This window comes from Colius striatus, chromosome 5 (genome assembly GCF_028858725.1).
Source record: "Colius striatus isolate bColStr4 chromosome 5, bColStr4.1.hap1, whole genome shotgun sequence".
Lineage (NCBI taxonomy): Eukaryota > Metazoa > Chordata > Aves > Coliiformes > Coliidae > Colius > Colius striatus.
This window is the reverse complement of record NC_084763.1, coordinates 10566471-10581184: the sequence shown is the minus strand read 5'-3', so window position 1 is coordinate 10581184 and position 14714 is coordinate 10566471. Positions and strand designations below refer to the sequence as shown.

At 40.2% G+C, this 14714-nt stretch overlaps 1 protein-coding gene across 1 annotated transcript in view; it reads left to right on the top strand.

Annotated features, from left to right (window-relative positions):
- The first annotated feature begins 4618 nt into the window (after positions 1–4618).
- Positions 4619–14714, top strand: part of ITPRID1 (ITPR interacting domain containing 1) — a 50298-nt gene continuing 40202 nt past the window's right edge. Inside the window, exon 1 of the mRNA XM_061996883.1 lies at positions 4619–4679. The gene's annotated coding sequence lies outside the window, so the exon portion shown is untranslated. The remainder of the gene's footprint in view (positions 4680–14714) is intronic.

Below are 14714 nucleotides of genomic sequence, written 5' to 3'. Positions count from 1 at the left end.
CTATCTTATCTTATAAAGGGCACTTAGTGAATGATAACAACCAATAAACTACATAGGTGTTGGTATTAATCTGTATGCAGGCCTGGAGAAATAGAAAATCATGACCATATTGATTTCTTAAATTATGGGAGTTTTTAAAATGTTATCTAAAGTCACAGTGCTGTTTTCTAGACATCAGCTTAATATTTTCTATGCCAATGTCTGCACACTGTTGTTACTGACAAAGATATTATTGCAATCAAGAAAAAAAGAGGGAGTTTATCCACTTTTTTGTAGTTGGGGAGTAATGTTTGCTAGTTGTAACAGTACCAGAGTGGGAAAAGGGCATGTGAAAACATTTTTAAATGTGCTTGGTTAAAGACAAATTTTTAAAAACCACGTTTAAAAAAAACCAATTACCCAGTTTGTGAAAGCTTCATTCTCACAGGAATCTCCATTTCAATGCAACCCTTCTTTTTCACTGGGGAAAGAAAGTTTTTCAGAAACTTTCCAACCAGACATCTCTAGGGAATGTCCTGTCATAGGACAGGGCAGGCCCAGCCATTTATGTGTTGTTTTCCCAAATTGTCTTTAGCAGTCTGACTTGAGAGTCTCCCGTGTGACAAAAAAGGGGGCAGAAAAGACATGGCAAGAGCCCAAAATGAGCTTTTTGTGCTGTGGATTGCAAGAGAGCACATTAGTTTTTTCCCATCCAGATTCATTCTCCGTCACATTTCTGGTTAACTTCACAGAGAATGCTGAAAACATTTATTTTCATCCCTTTCTTCTAATTCTGTAAATACCTTTTATGCACCTGTATAAAGCATACACAAACACACACATAGCTCCTTTTTAATGACCAACCTGATGAAAAACGTCCTTTATTTCACCTAGTATTCTAGAAATAGCTCTGAGAAGAATAATTGCACTTTGTTGTTACAGATTGTCAACCAAACTTTCAGATTTCATTTGTACAGAAGGCGTCTGTGGCTTTAAATCTCCAAGGAAGAGGCTGAACTGTTTGACTTTTTTCTTTCTATTCTCTTTTTTACAGAAGACATGGAAGGTAAAATTTTAAAGATTATTCCAGGAAAGTTGTCAGAAAGGCTCCTGCTGAATGGCTGAGTCCAGTTTGCTTGATTTCAAATGTAAGTCTGTCTTTATCAGCAAAAGCAGTGGAAGCTGTTCTTAGTTCTAAGCACACACTTCACTGCTTTTGAGTCTAAACTCTGACCAATCGTTCTGGATTCAATGGGGTGAAAATCCACTCTGTCTACCAAGAAAAATACATCATCAGATTTGTAATTGCAATCTCACATGCTTTGCAGTGGTGAAGAATAAATCCCTTCAGTAATAAAGGAGTGATATTTTAATACCTGGTCTTTGGGCTAGTCCCCTCTTGTGGCTCATATGGAGCTGAGGTGACAAGTATGTGCCTTTCTTCCTCTACCAAAGACCACAAGAGACTATATCTCCTCTGAAATCCCAGGCAAGACTTGCTTTATAGAAAGCAAAGGACCATTTAAACATAAGGGAAAACTCTCTATATATTCAGATGAGGGAGCCCTGGCACAGGCTGCCCAGGGTGGGTATGGAGGCTCCTTCTCTGGAGGTTTCCAAACCCACCTGGATACATTCCTGTGTGATCTGATCTAGGTGGGGAATGGACTAGATGATCTCTAAAGGTCCCTCCCAACCCCTCCCATTCTATGAATCTATGATTCTATGACTGCATGGAAAGAAGTATGTGAATGTGATGAGATTTCTCACCAAACATAGAACGTTTGCTTGTGGACCTGAGGAGCAGCTTACTACTGCTTGGCCATTGTATTTATCATATTGTGTCTCCCAGAAACTCATGTCTTTGAACAGGACATGACCCTCCTTCAAGTCATTCAAGACTGAAGGAGAAGCAGGGAAAGAAATTGGAAATAAAGCTGGATATAACTTTTTTTTTTTAATGTTTTCTCCATTTAAAATGTTGATCTGCCAAAACCAAGAGCATTTAAAAGTATATTAACTTTATTAACTTGAAACTCTTTAGGACTGTCTTTCTTTTAGATTTATTAAAAATGTGCCATCATAGCCTTTTCATCACAAGATTTTTTTTTTCCAGTCTGAAAGGCTTTCTTATACACAGAAATGGAATTCATTTAAATACGTATTTTCAAATGAAATGTTAACAATAAAATGAGTTGATTTGATATTACTAAAATAGAAACATTTAATGAGTTTGAGAGAGTCTGTAACCTTTTAGTTGGTATTTTTTGAGATAAAAGGAAAAAATATTAAATAAGCATTGTGGAGAGAGCAAAAATCTAAACAAAATCAAGGGGTTTTATGTATGAAGAAAGTTTAGAGAGAAAACAGAATGCCATTTGACCCAGCAGTTACATACTGGAGGGTGACATGTCTTTGAAACCCAGATTCTGAGTCTTGATGAAAATCACTAGGAAAAGACCTTTTTCTTTTTTTGTATGTTCCATAAATGACATTCACAGTAATGATGAATTGCATCATACTGGCTGTCATGAAGACATTGGGATACAGTGTCTGACTTGGTTAAAAAGCTGTGGAAAAGAGGCTGGTTTACCTTTGTTGGCCTCTTTAGTTTGATTTTTCTCCACCTCTTTAGTACAACACTCCACTGAATGCTCTGAAAATAAATGGAAACAAACACAGATGAATTGCTAATCCAGGCTGGGTGACATTTTCCTTCTTAAAGAGGCTGAGATTTCACTAGGGAAAATAAGGTGATTTTGTGAGGATGCGCCTTCTATATGAACGTCATGCAACATAACTTTGTTTAGGGACATCCCTGCAGGCTCTGCTGGGTATCTTGCTGCATTTTGCAGCAATATCAATTAGTGCTGTTAAACTCCTTTCTCACTGGTAAAATGCCACGCACTGGTGCAAACCAGTTAGCACTGTGCAGTAGGAGGTTGATGGAGCTCGGTGCAGCTCTGTTGTACTTGTGTTATTTCCAGTTGTGTACATCTACCCTCAAATGTGCACAAGGTTGGAGAGTGAATGGTCTGAAGTTAAACATGAAAATGAGTGGTTTGTGTTTTGGACTTCCTCACTGAGGGAGTGTGAAAGCCAAAAAGCGTAGGAGAAGACAGGGAGGAAGAAAGGGAGAAGGATAAATTGCACTTAATGAAATCATGTGTTATTTATGTGTATTCATGCATTACAAGTAACTCCTTAAAACTAATATTTAGCTTCTGATGACTCTTTAACTACTTGTTAACTCTTTAAAACCTCTTGTTTGGATTCCTAGAATTGATTTAGTCAACCTACTTGACTACAGTTTCTTGATCTGGCTATTTCATTAAGCCCATCTAGCACGAACTTTGAGATTTCAATACACGTGGAGGGAGGAGACATTATGAAGACTTTTCTGACCAGGGTTCCTGATCAAAGGGCTGTTTGAGGGCACCTCTTGCTCACAGTTGTTTCTTTCTGAATTAGTACTTGCAGAGAAGATGTTTCATCCTCAGTGGATATGTCAACAGGGAATATATACTACTACTGTGTAAGGTCGCATGCATACTTTAATATATGTGTGCCAGGTTGCTGAAATCCTTATAAGAGGTGCAGTGTAGACACAGAGAAGTCAAAATACATGCCCAAAATACTTTGTGGAAGTCAAAGGCTGAGCCAGGCTGAGGATTTGGGGTTTACTCTGAGTGATAATCATGCTAGCCAGCCTGCTCAATAGCTCTGCAGTACTATTGACAGTGTCCTTGCCCCCCCCCGCTGAAGTGGCACACCCTGCAGCAGTTGAGTGTTTGGGAATATTGCACTGGGAAGAGTAGCTTTACAAGGTTGGATTTGTTGTTTTGTCAGGCTGTTTGTTTATTGTTTTCAAGTCTGATGAAAGCAGCTTTGTAGACTTTGGCCGTGTTGTTATTTTCATTAGTTTTCAAGTGTTGAGTTTGTTTTTGTTAACTCGCCTGTTTGTTTTAAAAGTCTTGTTTGTTCTTGGGATTGAGGTTTGAGAGTGCTTTGTGCCATTTCCAGGAATTGTGAAAGCACCGTGAATGTTTATTCTTTTGATGGACTCTGCGGGTGCTCCATCCTCAGGAACCTGATTGACAGTTGGGCAGATTGGCTTCTTGAGGACACCTGAACCTTCACAAGCGCAGAGGAAGGCATGGATTGACCACGGTAAGGCTGTCTAGTTTTGTATGTTGTTCCAAAGCCCACGTCTGCTTCACCCCACAGCATTCCCCGGAATGTTTTGCATTCATGTACTACTCTGTGCACAGATAAGCTGGCTCATGGCATCAACAGGGCAGAAGCCCTCACAACAGGTCTCACTAGCCCTAAAACCTATGCTGCATTAACTTCCCTCGTCACTTGAAGAAAACAATCAACAATACAAAACTTCCTGAGCACGTCTATTCCTGAAAACACTTAAATGTGTTTTCACTTAATGAAAACACGTAAATGACACAGAGCAGACAAAGCGTATTTGAAAAACAGTTTTTTTCTTGTTGTGAATGGGTGGGGATTATGAAAATATCAGTCCAGGTTAGGCAAATACTTGTTCTCTCTCCTTTAGGAATGAGAAAGCCGGAAAAGATTTTCAGAGCTGCTGAGCTGTCATGGGAGAGCTGCTGGATACTCTCACCTCTCCCTCCCCTGGCTTCTGAGGGAGCATTAGAGATTCCTCTGGGATAGGGATGCTGGCTCAGGTAAGCCTTGTTTGTTTTCTCTTACTCTTTATTGAAGCTGCATATATGTTGTAAGCCTACCCTAGACAAGCATTGCTGGCAGAAGGGTGATCCCAAGGGATGTATCTGTAGAGGACAAAAATTCCTTTTCTGCTGTTCCACATGCATGTAACAGAGAGGGAAGGTGTGTCTAACACAGCATGACTGTCTCGGACTATATTACTCCATGTGCATGGGACTGCCATTATCCCTGGCTAAAACTTGAGTAATTAAATATACAATGTCTAATGACACCACTGTCTAAGATATTGAGCTTTGTACTTTTATTGGTCCTCATTAACTTATTGACTTATCAACTATACTCCTTGTTATCTCAGACATAGAGACAGGATGAGCAATCGTTTAAATGACACCTCGTTTTGACTAAGAGACGTCAAATCTGGCCTACAACACAAAAGAGTACATATACTCCCAGCTGTGTCCTCCCTGCCCACCCCTGGTATGCAAAGCATACTCTTATCAACACAGAGAAGTAAAATGTTTGCCCTCGGGGTTCCCTGTGCCAGGTCACAGATAGAGGAAATTAGTTTTCACGAAGGCTGACAGTCTGATGTGCATGAAGCCTGAATCAAATTCTTAGTGAGTAATTTTCAATCGATTTTTGTCGTCTCAGAACTATTGATTGTCAGTTAAACTGGGAGTAATTTTGGTCAAAAACCATCTCCTTCCATGTGAAAGAAAAATCAGCTCTAACTTTGTACTGCAAGGAGAAAAAGACAAGCAATAGTGGTTAAACATTTGTTGGAGCAATTCCCGTGTATCTCTAGAAGGTTGATTTCATATGATTTCTTTCTTTTTTTGCTAACACATACCAAGTATGATGGCTTCTATTTGAAGTCAGCCAAGCTGCTTGTGAACTAACCTAAAGCTATTGAAATTTGTTCCAAAATCATGGCAAAATTGGGTATGACTAGCTGCAAGCCACCAAAACTCATGTTTGCTTCTCTGCATTAGGACATTACTGAGATATTAGTGAAATGCATACTCATCCCATAATCAGTACTGTTTTTAAACTTTTCCACCTTTTTCAGCTATTATCAGCAAACAAAAAGTCTGAGCTCCTGTGATAGGGTGGGGTAGAGACACAAAGGTTGGAAAGAGCCAGATTCTACTTGAAAGGTATAGCTATAAATGGCAACAAATGTAAAAATAGTTTGCACTGCAGCTTTTCTTTGAAATGAACCCTGGAAGAATGACATTGCAAGGGCCAACACACTTAAGTATTGCTGTATCCTTTGTGACTTAAAGATCCTAGTTTTACCAAGAAGAAAAAACAAACGTTCTACATTTGAGTTCTACAAATTTAGCCTTGTCCGTAAAAGCCAGGGTGAGTTATTCCTGGCTCTGACAATGCTAAAAATAAAAATAGCAGGCCATTTACCTCTTCTGGGATATCTGTCCATAATTCCCTTGAAACCAATGGAAATAACAGGATATCTACTGTTTAGAAATTCAGCATTACCATATAGAAATTATGGTCATGCTGAACTGAGGAGGCAGGGAATGCTTGTAGTTGTGCAGGATTAATAGAATTAAAGCAATAAAATGGTTTTTACTAAAACACACAGAGGGAACAGACCTGTTGGATGGAGGACTGAGCCCAAACTTGTTTTCAGACATTAAAGAAAACAATGCTTTTCATAGATTATTCACTCTGAGTCATTTTGCCATTCAAGACACTTACCATCCCATCTGCCTCGCTACATCTTTACTGGCTGGTATACTCATGTTTAAAGAAATGTCAAGAAAAATGTTTTCTAATAAATTTTGTTGCAGGTAAAAGCAAGGAATCTAGAGGGCAGGAGAATGGGACTATAAGTAAGTGAAATGCCAAGTATGGTTTTCTAGGAGACCTGTGTATGGTCAGAATTTATGTTTCCTTTGGCCCAGCAGGACAGAGTAGCACTGGTGTTTTCCATGTTTTCCTGTTGCTGCTGCAGGGTGCACCTGAAAGTGCACTAAGAGCAGCCCATGCATGAAATGTCCTTGCTCTGCACTGCTGCAATGGGATCCTGAAGCCCTGGAGAGCTATTTGCTCCCATTTCAAGTCCCACCTTCCTCCCTCTCCCTCCTTGACCTGTTTCATGGGCTGGTGCAGGGAGCGAGGAGGAAAGAGTAGACCCAGGGTTTTATTTCATCATCAGGTGCTCCAAAAGGATAGAAAAACACTGAAGCATGTGTGTATAAAGTCCAATGGTGCATCCAAAGGTACCATGAGGCTGGGGCAGTATTTGTGTGTTTGACACCTGTCCCCTTCCCTGTTGCTCTCTCCAGCAGCACATTTACTAAAAGGCCTGACACAATCTCTCTCCTCAGTAGTTGACTTAGGGAATAATTGTCAGCATCCATGAACATCTTAGGCTGGTGATATTGCTGTGTGCTTCTAAAACCAGTCTCAAGAGCTCATATTATTGTGTCTCTATGGGGTCTGAGTGAAGGTACAGAGTGTGCTGAGGCGGGACACCAGAACAAAGAGGTAAGTTAACCCTTTTGCAAAGCTCCCTGTTCTTTGCTCAGGGACACAGCAGCGGTGGGCTTGAGCTCCCTGTGATTCAGAGCATTCAGAGCTCAGCTTGGTGCCAGCTGCTTGCTTTAGAAGAAAGGGAAAAGGCAAATACATCTGGGGATAATGTTTCTCCCACTTGCAGACACCAACAAGAAACAGATTCACTGATGTGAGTGGGATTATGTTGGTGCAAAGCTACAATTTTGTGGATCCTTCTGAAACTGAAGGGTTAGTGATCCTAATTATCCCCTCATACAGAGAGTGGCGGCTTAAGGGTAGAGAGAGGTCTGACTGCACCTTCATCAAAGGAAAGCTACTTAGATGCTGCTGGTGCCTTGTCACCAGCTGCTGGCCACTCTCTGGAAGTGGGAAGCCAAGAAGAGTATCCTGGAAAAATATATCTGTCCCTGGCCCCATCAGAAGTGTGCCTAGTCCAGTGCTAAAGGAGAAACAATGTATTTGCCAAACATCTGACCTACTGTTCTAGTTAATCTGTGCCTAAGATCCCTTGGAAAGAAATCTCATTATTCATTAATGCGGGCTAACTAGGATCCAGTTCTTTTTCCACTCAAATCGATGGTAATTTGGCCATTTCTGTCCATAGAATCAGGGTCATACCATTTGTATTCCAACTATTGAACTAAAAATGATATGTGACAATGTATCTGGCAGAGCTTAAACCAATAAAGGAAGAATTACTGACAGTCTAACAAGGTAATAGACAAAAGATCATCTGCAATTTATTACAGGGAAACAAGACCATTTCCCTCTTTGCTGAACTGTACTGCACTGGTTCCCACTAGGCCTGCTTAGGGGACTGTTCATCTCGCTCATTTAACTGGATTTCGTGTAAAATTAAGGTACTTTATACAGTACTTCTTCAGAATGAAGAGTACACTTGGATAAAAACTGCTGCATAAAAGCCCAGCAATCATAAGGCTTGGCCTCTTCCTGTTCCATTCCTGTGTTTGTGGAAATCACTTATTCCAGATTACTACCATATTGATTCACTCTGGCATCCCAGGGGGGAAAAGCTGGAAAGCAAAATGATCTCCATACCTATCTGTTATCAATTTCACACCAGGTAGCATATGAAATCTCATTTGTTCTGCAAATGACATGATTCTACCTCTTTCTCCTTCATCTGAAATGCAGCATCTCTTACTCCTCTTGGTACCATGCACAGACCCAAAGCTACTGGTTGTTTTACTTGTGATTAGTCAGGAGGAAGAACCTGGGAAGCTCTGTGGTCAGAATATCAAGTTGGGTGTCCTTCACTGCTCCTGGTTGTTTGCAATGCAAATGGAAGGCTTTGTCTCACATAGTGCCATATCCATGGTAACCAAATGAAGACAAGTTTGCATTACTTCCTCAGTAAAGTGTAATCCTTCCCCTGGTACATGTGCCAAAGAGGCATATGGAGTTAAAGGGACAGCAGTATATTTATTGGAAATGGAAGCAAGCAAAGCAACTTCTGCTTTTCTTTAAATTTTCCCCTCCATTTCAGCCATTGCTGCCTTTACTTCTTTACTCTCTCTCACCCATCTTTTCTCTCTCTGGAGTTCCCATGGTTAAAACTAGACTGTCCTGATTTCTGCTTTCCCTTTACCCAGAGGTTAAGCAAACAATCATCCCTCTGAATTGTCAACTTAAACACTAGTTCTTGGCAAACAGACTTTCTTTGCCCTTCCTAGTATATTTTTGTAAAGAAATAAATAATGGGGATGGAAATCCAACCCAAGAGCATCAGTTCTTGCCCTCTGCTTTCTCAGACTTTGAGTCTGTGGCAGAACAGAGGCACAGATGCATCAGCCTGCAAGTATTCTATTAACAGCTGGATCGAGCCACACAGGTTGGAGCTTACAATCTTTTTTTCACTGTAGTGGTTAAAAATTTTAGAAAGCCTTTTATTTTTTCTTCTCTTCTGATCTGTAAGATATGATGGGGATAATAATTTCTTTCTTTAAGGTTTCTGGGTTTAATTCCAATTTAAAAAGCTGAATTCCAGATTTTAAGAGCTTTGGTTTCATTTTCATAACTTCATACGCTGTCTCTTTTCACCTGGGTACATGTTTAGCAAAGGGACTAGCCTCAAGCTGGTTGTACTGAAAAATTATTACTGTTTTTACTGTTTTCACTGTTGTTTTGTTTCCTTTTGTGTGACAACCTGGGCACAGAATTTATGCACTTTCCCTTATGCATCTAGGAGGCTTAAAATACAACTCTCTCCCTCTTCAGTACAGTCTCCTGCTGTTTCAAATGGAAATATCTTTAGCTGTTGCTATTTAGCATTATCTGAATTATTTCTGTTCAATTAAGAGTGGGTTCACCTTGCGATTAAAATGCAGCCTGATGATAACATCAGCTCTCAATGCAGTCATTCACAGTGAGCAACACTGATTGTCTCAACCAGCCCTAGGACTTAGTTAATATTGTGGCCTCTCAACATCAATTCTACCAAAGTCTTCACATGGTACTCTACCCAAATGTATATTTACCAATCTATGAGAAGGGTTGGACTGTTATTACAGCTTTCACTACCTGGCACACTTCCAGAAAAGCTTCATTCCCTGGAGTCACTTCACTTGCAGTTTTTCACATGGATGTTCCAGGGGTGCTTTGAATATCAAAGCAGGTGTCTTTCATTTGTTTCAATGCAAATGGTATGCATGCTGAAGATACAAAATAAATCTTCCTACAACCACTATGATTTCTGTGTGCTTAACAACTCATTCATGGGCAGGGAAAGGGAACTTCAATTTCATTTATCTGTCCATAGTCAAATCCTTAAATTAAAGACTGAAAAGGTTTTTCTCATCTCTGCCTTCTTCAGTCTCTCAATAAATGACCACTAAAAAGAGTAAATACTACAGACCAGAAATTAGGATTGTTCCTGCCTGAGGACACCATAACAGCTGCATCTTTCTTCCTGTTTTCTGGAGCAGAGATGGGTAGTCAGATACCATGAGTTTCCTCCCTGATGGAGCTTCCGTAAAAAGTATAGGTGAGTCAGAATGCAGAACACAACTGTATCACATAAATGACTCCACAGTTATAGCATAAAAAAATCTCCTTTGTTGTTTTCCTCCCTTTCTTTCAGTTTTTTAATGGTTACCTAAACACAGTGATTTATTCAGAAAATATATTTATATGTGAGTTCATAGAGTTGATAATAGAAGGACTTCTCATCCTAGCTATAGTGTCTGAAAAAAGCATATTTTTTCCTATTTATTCCAAATTGCAAAGACCCTTAGTCTTCTTCTGTCATTCTCAAACAGGCCAGTCACCATAAATATGCTCCAAAACTTTTCTGTATGGATACAGAACATCTATCATATGAGGAAAGGCTGCAGGACCTGGGGCTGTTTAGTCTAGAAAAGAGGAGACTGAGGGGGGATTCTATTAATATTTACAAATATCTAAATGGTGGGTGTCAGGAGGATCAGGCATCCCTTTTTTCTATTGTATCTAGCAACAGGACAAGGGGTAATGGGATGAAGCTGGAACACAAAAAGTTACATTTAAATATAAGAAAAAACTATTCCACTGTTGAGGTGAGGGAGCCCTGGCACAGGCTGCCCAGAGGAGTTGTGGAGGCTCCTTCCTTGGAGGTCTTCAAGACCCATCTTGACATGTTCTTATGTGACCTGATCTAAGTGGACCTGCTTCTGCAGGGCAGTTGGACTAGATGATCTCTAAAGGTCCCTTCCAACCTCTACCATTCTATGATTTTATGATATGGAATGTCTTGAAATTTTAAAAGCTTCCTAACTCAAAATATCTGAGATTTGTTCCTACCTCCTAATTCATGTCTGTATAACTGCAAGTTTAGTGGCATATTTCTCAATATTGATGTTAACTGTGGGCTGTCTACTTGATTCTTAGTGCACCTGGATATGGAGATGTTTGCATTCATAAACGTCTAAAAAAAGTGGATAAATATTAACCAAGTGTGAATGAGTAATCACTTGACAAATGGAAAGGGAAGAGTAATATTAGCAGCGCTACCTGATAGGTATCACACAGTGTGAGGAATATGGTGCAAAACTGATGAAGTTCAAGATCTTGTTTCAGTGCAACAAAAACACTTTAGTTGGTGGCAAGGAGAATGGTTCTGTTAAATGCTGGCAGCCGAAGTGAGACAAATCTGTCTGGGAATCTGCCATAAACTGTTTATATGTTTTTCAGTTTTTAGAAACTTTTCTTGCGTTCTGTAGTAAAGAGTTGGTATGAATTTCTCACTGATTTAGAGTCCTCAGTTTCTACCTTGGAGGGGAGGGGGAGGAGGGTGGGGAAAGATATTTCCAAGATGTTCTCAGTGTGTTATCAAATGAACAAAACACACAGAACATGGAAACCAGCCAGTCATTCATTCCATCGACAGATTTGCAGAGCTAAATTTGCTTCTGGAGAGCAGTTAGAAATTAAAACACACAGATGATGAGTGGTGCTGGCACCCAAACTGTGATCAAGAGGACACTCTTGTCTGAAAAGATGTACCCTATCAGATTAATCATTATGTGTTAATTAATTTGAAATCAAAAGGATGTCTTCTGCTGTCTGTGCACAGGAAATTAATGGTGATAGCACTAATTAAATGTAATGGAAGTTATCTCTGTACTTCCCACATCTGGGGCCAAACTCTTTATTGTCCTTCATGTTGTGTCACTTACAGTTCAGTCCCATTGTAGCATCTTGCCCTCATTGTGCCCTGCTGTAAATGGTTGTGCAAGTCATGAGGCAGCAGAGAATCAGGCTGGTGGATTAGTCAGCTGGGGAATGAGCTAATTCCAATTAAAGTAGCTGTAAACTTTGACTTCTTAACCCTAAGAAGGTGTGTCACTGTATCTCCTCCACTATGAGTCATCCTAATGTGAACAAATGGGCCTTCTGCCTCACTCTCTCTCTTTACTCCCCCAAAACACTACTGTCCTTTCTTTGGCCTCCCGTTGCTGCACACACATTTCTCCTGGCGTTTCACTGGGAGCTGGGAGGCTTTAAGCAAGATATTTTTTCCCTGTTGTTGTGTAACTGCAGTGTTCTGACTGGAAGGACGGTCACAGGAAGTGGACAAGACACTGGATTCCCTCCGTCAAAAGATGCAGAAACACAGTTCATGAAGCCTACCCCATCCTCTGCACAAAGGAGGTTGCTAGCCTATTCTTTCAGTCTTTTACTCATGACTTTTTATTAGTCTCAATAACAGAATAACAGAAAAGAAATCAGTGAGTTTATCAACACAATGACAAATTACTGCAACTAAAAATCTACATGATTTCAAGAAAATGAAGTATCCTGGTTTATTTGTCCACTCACAAGAGTCAGGAAAATAATTTTCTTTTCCCATACCAATCATAGGTAGTTGGCTTTGTAAAATCTTTTGTCTCTGGTGTCACATCTGGGCTGTTGTATTTGTCTGCAGAAGACTTAGACATCGTTCCCTTGTGTTTTCAAGTCAGGAGAGTCATAAAACCCCTTCTTTTACTTGCTGTTCACCTTGGCACCTTTTCTCTACAAATGTCTTTGGCACATTGCTCATTACGTGCATCCCCTTCTACCCATCCCTTCTCACCATTTCAGGAACAAACTTGCCTTGATGTGCTTAATAACCACATTGATGGCTGTGAGAACATTGTATTCCTGGTTTGCTGGAGCAGTTTCCACAGTCTGAGGCGTAGCAGCTGTTCACTGCTATGTCAGTGGCATCATATCAAACTTACTTTTGATTGCAAATACATCTAAACATATCAGAAAAGGTTAATTTCCAAAAGATATGAGAATTGATAGGGAACAAGATGCCCCACCACTAGCCATTGCAGAGGACTTTAGAATTTCTGTTACAGTGGTACTGAAAAGAACACACTGTTACACTGATCAAGGTACAAGATGCTGCTGGATAAAAATCTTACCACTGAAATGGATACTATCAGAAAAAGGGAGCATTATTATACTTACACCGTGCACAGAAAACTGAAGTGCAAAAGAAAGACAAGACTTGCTCATTCAAGAAGAAACCCATGTTTCCAGAGTACCAGTCCAGCAATCCAGCCTCAAAAGGGAATCCCACAGTATGATCATCAACAGAGCTTTTTATTGGCTCTAAATCCACTGTTGATACTTCACAATTAGTAAGGTCAGGGGATATTGCTCTTTAGCTTCCAGACTTGCTTTGTGAGATGGCATCAGATCCGGGCCGATGAGTCCACTATAACTTTGAGATGAACAAGGGACGGATTCTGTTGTGCAACAGATCATCATGGGCTTACCTAGACAAAGACTCTCCACTGTTAAAAGTGGTAGATTACCATTTTCTTATGCCACTGCTTGGTAAGATAGGAAAAAAGGATTCTGCAGGTTCTCTACATCCCATGGTGGCCGAGGGCCACGTCAGAGTATTTTTTCTGTACTAGCAATAAGCCTTTATGCTGTGATCTTCATCATTAACTCCATTTTTATTCTCAATCTTTTGTTCTTGCTCACAGAGGTTCTGGTGGAATCTGTGCACCTGTTTGTATTTCTCATTGAAATATTAAATATGCAAAAATCCATTGGTTCCTCAGGACAGTTTGTAAGTATCAGATACTTGAATTGGTACGCAGTCTAACACTTGTCCTTGCAGTTTGCCTTCTTTATCTTCATTGGATGTGGGGAAAATCACCATGTGTTGCAAACACTGATCTTGCTTTAATCACAACTTCACCTTTGTTCTGCTGTTCTTACTTCTACCTGGGTGCACGTGTCACTTTTCAGGGTATGTCATCTAACATCTGGGATTGTCTCACTAGCCATCTCAGAGCTCCATATTCAGTCCAAAGCCTAGACTGCTGCCTCTGTCAGCAGAGAAAAGGACCTTCAAATCACTCATCTCTTCCTCCCAATGCAGGCAAATTGCTATAGATGTGTCTTATTCTTTGTATTGACTGTAAAGGAAACCTAAAAGCCTTTTTTTGGAGAAAATGTGCTGATTTACTGGGAGATCCTAACCTTTAGTAATGAGCTTTCAGGGTTACAGCTAGGCAGAAACTGACAATCTTACAACTCTGTAGCTGAACAAAAACCAGAGTATATATACTTAAATATATATCTGTGACCTGATCTAGGTGAACCTGCTTCTGCAGGGGGGTTGGACTAGATGATCTCTAAAGGTCCCTTCCAACCCCTACCATTCTATGATTCTATGAATATGTATTGTATGGTATACTGTATTTTGCACATCATAGACACTTTATGGTTGGAAAAGACCTGTAAGATCATCAAGTTCAACGACTCACCTCACATTGCCAAGTCCCGTCACTAAACTAAACTATATCCTTCAGCACCTCATCTATGTGTCTTTTGAATATCTCTAGGGATGGTGATTCCACCACCTCCCTGCGCAGCTCGTCCCTGTGCTTAACCATCCTCTTGCTGAGCATTAGATCTCTAAAGACTTGAGCATAAAGACTTCTGATTGCAGCAGTCCCATGGGTTTTTTTTCATTATGTTAATGC